The 13,575-nt window shown below is 38.3% G+C and overlaps 1 protein-coding gene across 12 annotated transcripts in view; it reads left to right on the forward strand.

Moving 5' to 3' along the window:
* PEX5L (peroxisomal biogenesis factor 5-like) overlaps nt 1-13,575 on the forward strand; it is a 242,800-nt gene that overhangs the window by 187,559 nt on the left and 41,666 nt on the right. The gene's annotated exons all lie outside the window — the stretch shown is intronic.

The raw sequence follows: 13,575 nt of genomic DNA on the forward strand, positions 1-13,575 counted from the left end.
TGCAGTGATGTGATCTTGGCTCGCTGCAACCTCTGCCTCCCGGGTTCTAGTGATTCTGCTGCCTCAGCCTCCCGAGTAGCTGGGATTACAGGCACCCGCCACCACGCCTGGCTAATTTTTGTATTTTTAGTAGAGACAGCGTTTCACCATGTTGGCCAGACTGGTCTCAAATTCCTGACCTCAAGTGATCTGCCCATCTCAGCCTCCCAAAGTGCTGAGATTACAGGTGTGAGCCACCATGCCTGGCCCATCATAGATGTTACTGACATTCCCAGAGGTCTCCTCTGGAACCTCTGGTACTGTCCTGTAAGATGTCACAGGCCATGTTAAAGTTTGGGCCTCATACCAGGGATTTATAGGGCCCAACCCATCATGGCAGAGAAGGGACTGAAATCCAGAGATGTTAAGGGACTTGGAAACAAATATATGTTGCTGATTATTAGCAGACAGAACTAGAAACCACATTTGCACTTTTCCTTGAAGCTGCTGATAGAAGAAGGAAACTCTGAATTCAGATAGTAAACAGTACTAGAAACTATTTGAACTTGGAATTTGGTTGGAAATATATTTTTCTTTCCTTATCTCAGATTTTTCTTATTAATCTGTTTTAATTTATATTAAAATTACTTGATATTCTTTGAAATATCTAGCAGTCAGTGACAAGGGCAGAGCTACCTTTAATGGACTGAGAGAATTGGAGGCATGGAAAGAGACTAAGGAAAGTGCAGTGGAGTATTAAAACATACCCAGAAAGTATTCATACCATACATGAGCCACAAGCAAATAATTGGATATGTATGTGATTTCCTGTGAAAAGCTGAGTTGTATGGTAAAATCTGAGAATAAAACACTTATAGGGATATCCTATCTTAGTTTAGTTTGTATCAAAAGAGTAAAAAATGAATAACCTCAAGTCAAGCCCAAAAAATCAGAATATATTGGGTTATTGGATTATTAGACACAAATTGTTTCCCACATCAAAAAGTTTGAGTAGCCATATAAAAGGGGTGAATCCTGGTCCTTCACATCGATGAAGTGACTATGCAAATATGTACAGGATTAGATATCTGATCTGGCTGCAGAAGAGAAATAGATACATCACACTATTTTTAAACCTATATGTGAAAAAAGATTTAATTTTCACAGAATAACTATGACCAATCTGGATGGGTTAAACTTAGGTATGTTTCTGTAATGATAGTAGGGTGTTTATTAAAGATATTTATGTCACCTCCAAAATGAATAAAGAACACACTTGAGAAAGATGCATTTAAAGTTAACTGCTTCCTTGTCTATGACTCATTTTGTCTTCTAAAGACAGTCTTCCTTTCCAAAATGAGCTATTTTTGATGCTAAAGTATTTGTTTCCTACCTATCATGAATAGACACTGAATTCTAAGAATCAGATTTAAGAGTCACCTCATAAATTAGACTGAAGTTTTAACTAGCCAGGTGGCAATAATACAATATGGTCTTCAAAATTAGAGTTATTTCTTTCATCAGTGAAGTTTCATATTATAGATCCACCAAATCACAGTGACTATTTGCATCAAGTAATAAAGACATGACCCCATTCTAAATAACGGCTTTGCATCCTTCAGGTTGCCTGAAATGGGTGAGAACACAAACACACACATACACTCAAATATATACAGACCACTGTAAAGTTAGGGTTCTGGATTTATTTACGCAAGGATCCAGAGCATAATGGAAGTGAAGTGGTCACATGAGCAGAAGCAGATGCAGCTTCTCAGTCTAGCTTCCTCTGGTCCCAGAGACCTAAATATGGGTGTACAACTTTAGTTGACATCACCTCTGCAAAGGAGGCGTTTTACACCTGGTCTCTGCCTCATTACTCAGGAAGAACTTGCATAATCCATCCTGAACCCAATTATCAGGCTACAGGCAGGTGTCAGGAAAGATGGGACCTTATGCTTTGTGTCCATGGGAGGAAGAGGAAGCAAAGGTAAATAGATATGTGGCCCAGTATCCTCAAGTACTATCTGTACCTATAGCTCCCCAGAAAGCGTTTCCCATAAGGGCTGACCTTTTACAAAAATGTAAAAGTACATAAGAACCTTGGGAAAAGAGTAGAAGAGGGGGAGGGATTGCATTGGGAGTTATACCTGATGTAAATGACGAGTTGATGGGTGCTGACGAGTTGATGGATGCAGCACAGCAACATGGCACAAGTATACATATGTAACAAACCTGCACGTTATGCACATGTACCCTAGAACTTAAAAGTATAATAATAATAATAAAAAAAAGAAAGAAAAAAAGAAAAAAAAAAAGAGTAGAAGGAAATGCAAAAGTATCAACAGTGATTAATAACTTATCTCTGGATGGTGAGATTGAATAATTATTTTTCATTGACGAGTTCCATATTTTTAAAAAATTATCTATAATGACAATATATTAATTTTATAAAGTATATTGTTTGCTTGTTTTCTTAAAATATGCCTTGTGTATTAGATCGGGCTCGGGAGATAGGTTCTAGTTCTCCACTACTTTGCTGCCCCAGCAGTCTTAGAAAAGTCCCTTTCCCTCTGCAGGCCTCGATTTCTTCATCTATAACATGAGACCATTAGATTACATCATGATACCCAAATTTGGCTGCCATCGGAGCTACCTGCTGAGCTTCCACAGATCTTGATGCCTGTGTCCCATCCCCAGAGACTGTGATTTAGTTGGGTGGGGCTTTGGAATTCTGAAAAGATCTTTAGGTGATACGATGTGCAGACAAGTTTGGGAATCTCTGGACTCAATGATTTCTAAGGCTGTCCTGCCATGATGATCTGTGAGTGTATGATTCTTCATTTTTGCCTAGGGCCAGCCCTGAGTATCAGTTCTTTTTTTAGCAATCACTAAGAAAGAATATTCCAAAGTTTCCTAGGTAACCCATTTCGATGTCTTACAGTCATTTCAATCAGAATATATTTTCTTTATGTCTAATCTAAATTTCTGCTGCAGCAATTTAAGCCATGATGGGAAAAGAGCACATCTCGTATGATTGGATTTGTGGTTGAGTTCCTTGCATGAACCTACATCACCAGCTTCAGTTGTTTTTCATTCCTAACTAAATTCTCTCATTGCCAAGTCTTTGCCTAACAAGGCCCTTTCCAAGTAAGGGTGGAAATGCAGGATTTCTCATTGCTATATTGCCCAGAATATTTTTTCCAATTTCTGCCAGAAATAATTCCTAAATCTATGTCCTGTGAAGTTCTTGAGGACAATGTGTTTTTATCCATTAATTTTGTTGGTGTTGATGGTGCTTTCCTTACTCTTCTCAGATTTTTCTCTATCACTCTTCAGTGGTCTTCCTGCCTTCTTTAGTATATTTATTGAAGTTAACAGGTCTCAACAAAACTAATTACAAGAGAGATGTTACAAAGTATATTCTGGGTAGATGCTCAAGGTTCAATAAAATGACTCTAAATACTGTTCTATTTATAAAAATACTTATAAAATGTTTATTAAAATATGTTTTGATGTTCTTTATAATTGTACCAAGATTCAGGAAGGATGAATGACATAAACATAAGACCTCTTTTAAAATTTTTATTAAATTGTTTCCTGTTTTAGCTCCTACCACTAACTCTGGAGAGTGCTAAATTTGTTCTTTATATATTTATGACCATTGGATGTGAACCCTTCTGATGTCCTGCTGTGTCCATTCATTTGCAAATGAAACTAGAAACAGCTACCCGTCCTAGTTACAGAGCTTTGATGACAGAGCCCTGACTCAATCTGACTGCATGGGAAGACTTGGTTCCACATCACAGCTGTGTTACACCTGTACCTTAGCAGCAGCAGGCTAGAAGGCAGAAGTTTTGAAAAGCTGGTGCATGTATAATACTGCCCCGTTGTTAAAATGAGATCATTTCAGCAGCATTGTGATCCAGTAAAATTATTCCAGTTTGTTGGATCACTTCATGATTTTTACAGGACTTTTGGAGTATTTTCAAAGGAACAGGAGCATTTTACACAAATCCACTAAAGTATGCTGACTGCCAAGGAACATTTATGACATGACTTGAACTATGCTGTATGCTATTTATCTCATCTGTACCAATGACATCTAATTTGTGGTGGTGAAATTGATACATTTCTAAAGCCCTGTCGAAGGAGGTTTCTCCTGTATGAAATATGTAGGTGACACATACAGAAGGCACCTCCTGTTTCAGTAAAATATGCACAAAATAGGAAGCTCTGATCACCTTGTGGCACCTTGTTCTGGGTTGATAAACGAGGCAGTAACCTATTCATAGAATCTGAGTGTAATACATATGTGAGGGAAAACAACTTCAAGTACTTTAAGAAGTTGAATGAATCAAAATCTCCCAAAATTTAATCAGGCATTCATTTGTTTGTATAGCATTATACTTGTTAAGTGACTATTGTCTATCAGAGACGTTGAAATAAGAGACACCATCACTGCCTTCAACTTGCTCAAAATCTGGTGGAACATAAAGATAAGAATCCTAATACGGTATATTAAGTACTATAACACAAGTAAGCCCCTGGTCCTCTGAGTGCATATCGAAGGGATTCACCTGGCCTGGCAGAGACAAAAGGTTTCCCACAGGAGCCGATACTTGAAGGAAAAACAGGCATCACACACGCATTTGGAACAGGGAGTGGAAGCGGAATGGAAAGAGAAAGCATTTGAAGCACAGGGAAGAATACATGCAGATGTACAGAGGTGCAGATGAGTGTGTGGTTAGAAAGCAGGATGGGGCAGGGGCTGGTGGGAGATTAGCTGAAGAAGCAGGCAGAGGAGGCAGAAACCAAATCATTCAAGCTTTCGTCAGCAGATTGGTATGGAATGTGGGCTGTGTGCCAAGCAATGGGTTGTGGTAGATACTGGTTTTTCTCCCACCTCACTGGCCATACGTCCCCAGTCTCCTTTTCTGTCTCCCCTACTTGTATCTCTTTTCCATCTACTTTTTCTTCTTAGCCATCTTTTTCAGCCCCATAGATTTAAATATCCTGATGGCTCTTAATCTGATTTTTCAACGTTGACCTCTCCTCAGAGATCCCAAATTGAATGAATATCTAGTTGCCTAGCGATACTGCTACTTGGGTGTCTGATATTCATTGTGTACTTAACATATCTAACACCAAGCTCTTGATTCTCCATCTCGCACCAGTCCCTACCCCAGTTCAAAAATAGCACCATGATCTTCTCAAACTGCAATCCTGAATGATGCCCTGCCTTTTCGTACAGGCTCCCAGCTAATCCAGCAGGAGGTCCTATTGGAAACACCTCCAAACTAATGGAATCAAACCACCTCTATCATCCCCCCTGCTCAAACCTTAATCCATACCATCAGGATCTCTGGCCTGAACCACTGCTACGGCCTCCTACTTTGTCTCCCAGCTTTCAGTCTTGCTCCCTTAGAGTCCCTTCTCACCGCAGCACTCCGGGTCCCTTCTTGAAGTGTGCATCAGATCCTATTACTTCCCTGTTTAAAACCTGACAATAGGCCAGGCACAGTGACTCACATCTGTAATCCCAGCACTTTGGGAGGCCGAGGTGGATGGATCACCTGAGGTCAGGAGTTCAAGACCAGCTTGGCCAGTATGATGAAACCCCATGTCTACTAAAAACACAAACATTAGCTAGGCATGGTGGTGCATGCCTGTAATCCCAGCTACTCAGGAGGCTAAGGCAGGAGAATCACTTGAACCAGGGACACGGAGACTGCAGTGCACCAGGATCATGCCACTGCACTCCAACATGGGAGAGAAGAGAGTAACTCCATCTCAAAAAAAAAAAAAAAAAAAAAAAAAAAAAAAAAAAAAATTGATGATAGTTTTCCATTACAAATAAAACAAGATGCAAAATTCATACTTATGGCCCATGGGACCTGATCTGGCCCCTGCTATCATTTCCTCTTGTCCCTCCTCCTCACTCCATAGGACATTCCAGCCACATTGGCCTCTCTACCCTTTCATCCCTCCAGGCTCATTCTCATCTCTGCATCTTCTGCCTAGAATGTTGTTACCCAAGTTATGTAGGTGTCAGCTCAGATGTTACCTTCTTTGAGAGGTGTTTTTGATTAACTTTTCTTAAAAACAAACAAAAACAAGCAAAAAGAACTTCCATAATTATTATAATAATTATTCCTTTGCAGTGCTAATAACTATGTGAGATTATATTATTCATTTATTTGTGTCTTTTTATTATCATATCCTTCCCCTGGACTGGAAACTCTTAAGAGCAGGAAGCCTTGTCTTATTTACTGCTGTATCTTCATTCCCTAGAAAAGTGCACAAATATATAATCACAAACTACTCAGTGCAAGTGAAGAAAAAATACAGAAGTTATTTGCGTTTCTATGGCATTGAAAAATACAACTCAACCTTCTGTGAATGGACCCAAAGAATCCTATTTCTTTTTCTCATTATAAGACTTTAGCACAGTAGCTACAGGTGGTTAAGATTTAATAGTCTAGCACTCAATTGGACGTTTCTGTCTTATTTCCTTTGGAAAAAATTGACCAAATGACAATGTTTATTATTTTGGAATCCAGCAGTTACATCTGTAAAAGCCTGACTGAGAAGTGGGTCTCAACTCATCTTTAATGTAATTTTTAGCTAAAGAATACAGTGGGTATTTTTGTCACCATTTGAAAAATATGATACTGAATTACAGTATATTTAAAGAAAAGCAGTATAAAAGCCTAGGAACAATTAAGTCTTTGGTTGAAAACCTTTAATTTATGTCAGTTGCTTTTAATCCACACCTAATTTTGTAAACAAATTTGAATCATCTTCTTGGAACTGGAATTTTTCTTGAATCTCTTTATTTAGAGTGAAATCCTTATATTTCCTTACCTCAAGGCCAAATGGAAAGGAAAATCAATAACATTGCATCTCATACATTACCTGCAAAACGTTTCCCCTCTTTCTATCGAAAAAAAAGTAGATTTTTTTCTTTCTCAAATGAGAAAGCCTTTCTTTATCAGAGTCTGAATTTGCTGATTAGTTTAGAGATTGTGGTCTCCATAACAACGAATACATTTAACAGCCTGTGTTGGAAACTTTTTTCTCCTTAAAAGCCTCTCATAAGAGAGCAAGCTATGTCAGAACACTGAGGAGAAAAGATAATATTTTTAAATATATATATAAAGCATTTCCTTCTTAAGTAAAAACAATCAATAGATGGCTAAATTATTTCTTTTTAAAATTCCTTAATTTGAGGAATATCTTTATTTGCTCTTATCCTACCATCCTCTACAAGTATCAAGCATCTACTATTTGTCAAGCTTGTACTGTTTTGCACATACATTTTCTATCTTACTTAATCTTCAAAATAATACTAACAGTTATTAGTTAGACCACAGTCAAGATGCAAACCCAAGCCTTGCAGCAACAAGGATAGTGATGTTCTGTACATAACAATGTAAAATTTTCCAGGTCTAATAAAAGACATAGGGTTACAATCTAAACCTTTTAATTCCTAGTCAAACTCACACAACTTATCAGAAGCAAATGAATTTTTGGCTTTAAAACAAATGACTGTTGATATTTGTTTAAGAGAAGCTATAGTAAAGGTCACCATTACTCTTTAATACTCTTGAAATTGAATTTATGTGTTTTGAGGATGTATCAGTATGTAGAGGCAGCCCAGCACAACCAAGTTAAATGCAACTTAAGGAAACTTTAATTTTCTGAAATCTGAATCATATGATTTCTCTGATTTTTACCTGTTTTTAATTTCCTTTTCTCAAGTCGTTATTGAAATAAACAAACAAAACACAAGTGGAAAAAAAATGTAGGTAATAAGAAGGAATGCCACTAAAAGGCCAGAAATTTCAAAGAATTTCAAAAACATTTTAAGATTATTCTTGAAAGAAAAAGTAATGTCTTTATTAACAGTATATATCTAAAAATTTGATTTTTTAACAAACACTGGAACGCCAAGGTAGATATTTGATGGATGGCTACATGCAAACATTTAAAACTTGGGAAAATGCAACACACCAGGAAGACTACTCTATGGCCATCAGGAGGATAATACTGAGAGTTTGGACTGCATTCCTTAGCCAGGATTCTCATTAACTAAGTCAACTAAAATCTAATAGATCCAACAATGAACCAGATGAGGAGTCTACCTGTTTTAACCAAGCATCCTGTTTATTAATTTGTACAAATGAGTTTTGGCAATACCCAATGTATTTATCCATGTGCAACAAGAAGTGCCAGCAACTGCACAGATTTCTCCCTGTTCAGCTAGTAGCAATTGCACTATTTAGCATCCCATGACTGGGTTAAATCAGAACATATAGTGAGAACAAGTTAGTCTAAAAGTCTAACTCTATAAAAGGGACCGTTTGTACAAATTGAGCAAACAGTTATATAAGGGATGTTGCTAAAGTTAGCCACTGGGTGGACTAAAAGAGCTCTTAGGCTACGTAAAGATCTAGGTTTGGCATGATGACATAATGGATCCAATAATTCATCAAGTTAGTCACAGAAGCTACTGATTATGAAGTTACAGCATTATCCTGCCAAGTGAAAGAGGTGGATATAAGTGAAGAAAAATTAAGAGAGTTAAGAGTCTCATCATGATGTGGAGTCTTGCTCCAATGTCTTGGAAAAGCTGTTCATAGTAGGAAGTCAACAACTTCTCATTCTGATTTGCGGCTTGAAGGTCTTGGTTACAGCATCAGGCACTTTGGTAAACTCTGTGTGGCCTACATATAAGGAATGAGACTTGTTCCTTGAGATTTCTATTGAATTGTTCACTTTCAGCTTATAGGGTTTCAGGAACAGAGCAATTATTTTTCTTAGTTAAAAAGTTATAGCCAGATATTGAGAGAAACTAGAATTTAGGATCCAGTCCAGTCTACAGGTAGATAACAAAAACTCAAAAGAAATGAACAGGAATACAATCTAATAACAATGTATTATAACTTTTCTTCTAAAACATAATTTTTCTCTCTATAGTCACTCCCATTTCTGCCAAAGTTAATCAAAGTAAGACTAATTTTTTTGCAAAATAATCTCATCAAACTTGGCCTGATTATTTACGTAAGTGCAATATGAATAGTGATTGACCATGTAGGCTCTTTTTAAGTCTGCTTTGCTGGCATTTTTGATAAGGTATCTCAGATTAGACTTTTCAAAACCTCTCAAGGCTAAGATTCCAAACCAAGGTAGACTTGAGACTTTAGTCTAAAATATGCCACCTGAATAATCCCATGACTATTGTCAAAAGACAAAACCACAACAAATTTGGTTAAATGATCTAATTGGTTTTTATTTCTGATTCATGAATAAGCATAGCATCTACCCAATTCTAAAAATTTAGAAAAAGTTATCTGATGAGCTGTGCAGAGGAAGTTGACTTTATAAGCAAAAAAGAGGCTAAAGAAAGCAGAAACAGGGACCCAAAAGAGGCCTGTTTGAGGATCTGTCTCTTTTCTCTCTCTTGATTTCTCAAAAAGTCAAGTAAATAACTTAGTTTTGGTGGCCTGTAACTTTAGCATGAGTGACTCCATTTTGATTTGGTCTGTTGGGCCTAGTGTAGGAGCTCAGTACAAATCAATGGCCTCTTTATCGATATGTAAATATATCCATAATAAAGGATTATAAAATTATGTGCATGGTAGGGTTCTATTTTCACAAAATAAGTATAAAGTTAATGTTTGTTGAGCATTTATTATGTTCCAGTCACTCTGCTAAATATTTTATAAGTGTTATAAAATGTGCTCCTCCTGACTATCCTGTGAAGTAGGCAATTTAACTCCTTTTTATAGATGAGAAACTAGAGCTCACAGAAGGAAATAACTGGCCCTTGGATTCAGAGTTGACGAGCAACGGTTTTTACATGTAAATGTAAGGGGAAAACCTAAAATAAGATATACTGAAGTGCTCTCAGTGATTATATCTAGATAGTAAAATTAGGAAGGTTATTTTTTCTTTTTGTTCATGCATTTTTCTAGTTTGCCTATAATGAACTTGGTTTGCCTACATTATTTTCTAAAAATTTTCTGAAGTATTTGATCAAAAAATACCAATACAGATACCTAAATGAAATAAAAATCATTGTTTTCTCATATTTTGAGTGAATTTTAGGAAGTCTCTAAAATACTCTCCTAACACCCACTTAAATCTAATTTTGAAGATTTCGGTGATCCCTAATTTAAATCTGCTTTAATCCCATTCCGGGCCATCTGGACAGTTAATGGGCTCTTTGGAGTTCCCCATATGAAAACAGAGCATGTTTATCGTTTATTTTCCTTAAATGTTTAGTTAAAATGTGGGACTACAATTATCCCTGAAAACAATCTTTTAATTATTCAAATGTCATGACAGCATAACTTTAGATGCAACTATTGACCTTCACATTTCTCTTGAGTCAGCAATGTTCTTCAGATTCTAAATATACTTTTAAAAACTAAATCACAAGCTCTGCCTTCCAGCGAAAAAAGACAAAGCCACTATTGCTGTTTTGTCCTCTCAGAACTTAGGATTGTTTTGTGCTGTGCTAGTTAGCAGCAACCATTACCAACTGATATATTGTCTCACATCTCTACAGACATTCAAATGATATAAGAAAAGTGTTTTTATTTAAAAAAAAAAAAAAAAGCAACAACAATAACATCACCTAACCCTGGTATAACTCTTCACAACTTACAGAAATATTTTCCAAACATTTGGATGTGAGGAAAGGTTATTTGATTTGACTGAGATCACATCTTTAGGGGAGCGGTAACGCCAGGACAAGAATGTACATTTTCTGACTTGGTGCAGAATATTGTTTAACACCCCAGCCATGACTTCCAAGTGATTGTGAGCCCCTTGAGGTCAGGAACTGGCTTTTTCAGCTTCATCGTCTAATAACATAGCTGCCTCCTCCAGCTTCTGTAGCTCCAGGAACGTGGGAATCTTTGGTTTGTAGCTGCACCACTCCAGTCTCTGCCTCCATTTTCACAGCGCCATCTCCCTTCTATGTCTTCGTGTGTCTTGATATGGCATCTCCTCTCTTTGCTTACATTTCCTTCTTATGAGGGAATCAGCCATATTGGAGTAAGAACCCACCCTAAGAACCTCGTCTGAACTTGATTACATCTGCAAAGACCCAATTTCCAACCAAGGTCATATTTATAGATTCTGGGTGTTAGAACTTAAAAATATCATTTTGAGGAACACAGTTCAACTCATAACAGTCCCATAGTTTTTCCAGTCATTCTAGGATAATAAAAAGCTTCCAGACACTTTTGGTCTCAAGGACAATATCGTTACAATGACTAAGATATCGTTTCAAGCACTAAGATATCATAATTATATGACTCTTACATGTTCACAATTTAGAGTTTCCCACTCTCCAAGCTAGGAGCACCTTTAGGCCTAGTCCTCTGCCCGGTGGACCTTCTCTCTCCCGGCCCTACTCCTTCCCCCTCTGCTCACTAGCTGCAGTCTTCAAGGCCTCCACAGTGAGGCCCAAAGAAGTGAGAGGCAGCAAAGGAGCCCAGCCTTGTGTGGCAGGTACAGTCATGAGCCAGCCTAGGTGCTCTCTGGGCTTGATGGATGTTTACCACAAGCACATTCTCTCATGTTCTGCTTCTGCAGGTCCCTCAGAGATTCCTGCAGGGAATATCCAACTGCAGTTTCAGTGAGACTGTCACCAATCCTCACCCTTCCAGGAAGGCACCTGGGTGGAATTCAAGATATCTCCAGGCAGCCTCACTCCTTGGTGGCCTAGATCTGATCCATGAGAAACATACATCCTTTGCCATTCTTTTCCTAGAAATGCTGTCCCTTGGCTGCTTCAACTTTAGCCATTTTATCAGAGTTATAGGGGAAATGTTGAAAACCTGTATTTGGGCCAAGTGCAGCGACTCACACCTGTAATCCTAACACTTTGGGAAGCCAGGGAGAGAGGATCATTTGAGCCCAGGAGTTCTAGACCAATCTGGGCAACATATGGAGACCAGTCTCCACAAAAAAATAAAAATAAAAATTAGCCATGCATGTTGGCATGTGCCTGTGGCCCTAGCTACTTGGAAGGCAGAAGTAGAAGGATCGCTTGAGCCAGGGAGTTTGAGGTTGCAGTGAGCCATGATTGCACCACTGCATTTAATAATAATAAGTAAAAAATTTATAAATGTTGTAAATGAAAAACTGTGTGTGTGTGTGTGTGAGACAGAGAGAGAGAGAGAGAGAGAGAGACAAAGAGAGAGAGAGACTTGACCTTTCCTTTTGCAAGTCCAGCATAGGTAGACTAGGCAGTCAGACACCTATTGTTTCATTCTGTGTTTCTTTTTTCGTTCTTTTGGAACCACAGCCAACACTGAAGGAGTCCCATTTTAACATTCCACTGTAGTTCCTTTCATTCCTGATGGAAAAGAGGCGGAGAGTAGAATCACTGACCTTGTATTTCTAAACAGAATGAACTTGGTTTGTCTCAGAAAATTAAGCGACAAGAGATAAACAGAAGGTCTCTGTTCTGCTCTTTTTTCCAACCAAGATAATATTTACCAAGCTACAATATTGATTGATCCTTAAAGCAAAGAACAGGTTAGAAAGGCAGAGAGGGTTGAGGGGAAGCAAGGTTGCATTAATGAAAAATGCGCAAGAGTAAGAAGAGATGTGGGTTCTGGCCCTGGTTATCTTATTAACTAGCTATTGACCTTGGACAAGTAACTTGTAAAGGTCAAATATGTTGAGACACTTGAAAGCTCTTTTAAAACTATACATATTCAATATTATTGCTTTTTGTAAGAGGTAATCAGTTTTGTCACTAAATCGTCTTATTTCTTCACTCAGAAAACCTCTTAGATTCACCCTTTCCTCTCCATTCCCACTGTAATCATGCAGTCTAAATCCAGATTACTGCAATACCTTCCTAATTTGGTCCACAATCCCACTGCCCACAATCCATCCCCATAAGGAGGAGTTGGGCTGGATGTCCTAAGGCCCAGACTCTATCAGACAATAAGCAAGAAAAGAAAACATAACTGTTCCTTTCCCCACTCCACTCCCATCCTTAGCCTAAGTTACAATTCAAATAAGGCATTATTTAGTTTAACATTTGAAGATTAGTTTCAAAGCGAAATAGGTTAGTAGGTAGGTAAGTGGGTGGGTGGGTAGGTAAGTAAGTAAGTAGGTTGGTAGGTAAGTAAGTAGGTAGATTGGTGGGTAAGTAGGTAGGGAGGTGGGTGGGTGGGTAAGTGGGTAAGTAACTAGGTAGCTTGGTGGGTAGGTAGGTAGGTGGGTAAGTAGGTAGGTTGGTGGGTAGGTAGGTAGGTGAGTGGGTGGGTAAGTAAGTAGGAAGGTTGATGGGTACGTGGGTAGGTAGGTAGGTGGGTGGGTAACTAAGTAGGAAGGTTTGTGGGTAGGTCAGCGGGTGGGTAAGTAGGTAGGTTGGTGGGTAGGTAGGTAGGTGAGTGGGTGGGTAAGTAAGTAGGAAGGTTTGTGGGTAGGTAAGTAGGTAGGTAGGTGGGTAAGTCAGTAAGAAGTTTAGTGTGTAGGCAGGTGGGTGGGTAAGTAAATACGAAGGTTGGTGGGTAGGTAGTTGGGGAATAGGATCCCCCAAGTGAGAAACCTCTCTCTCTCTCT

This window comes from Mandrillus leucophaeus, unplaced genomic scaffold (genome assembly GCF_000951045.1).
Source record: "Mandrillus leucophaeus isolate KB7577 unplaced genomic scaffold, Mleu.le_1.0 Scaffold1278, whole genome shotgun sequence".
In the NCBI taxonomy this organism is placed as follows: domain Eukaryota; kingdom Metazoa; phylum Chordata; class Mammalia; order Primates; family Cercopithecidae; genus Mandrillus; species Mandrillus leucophaeus.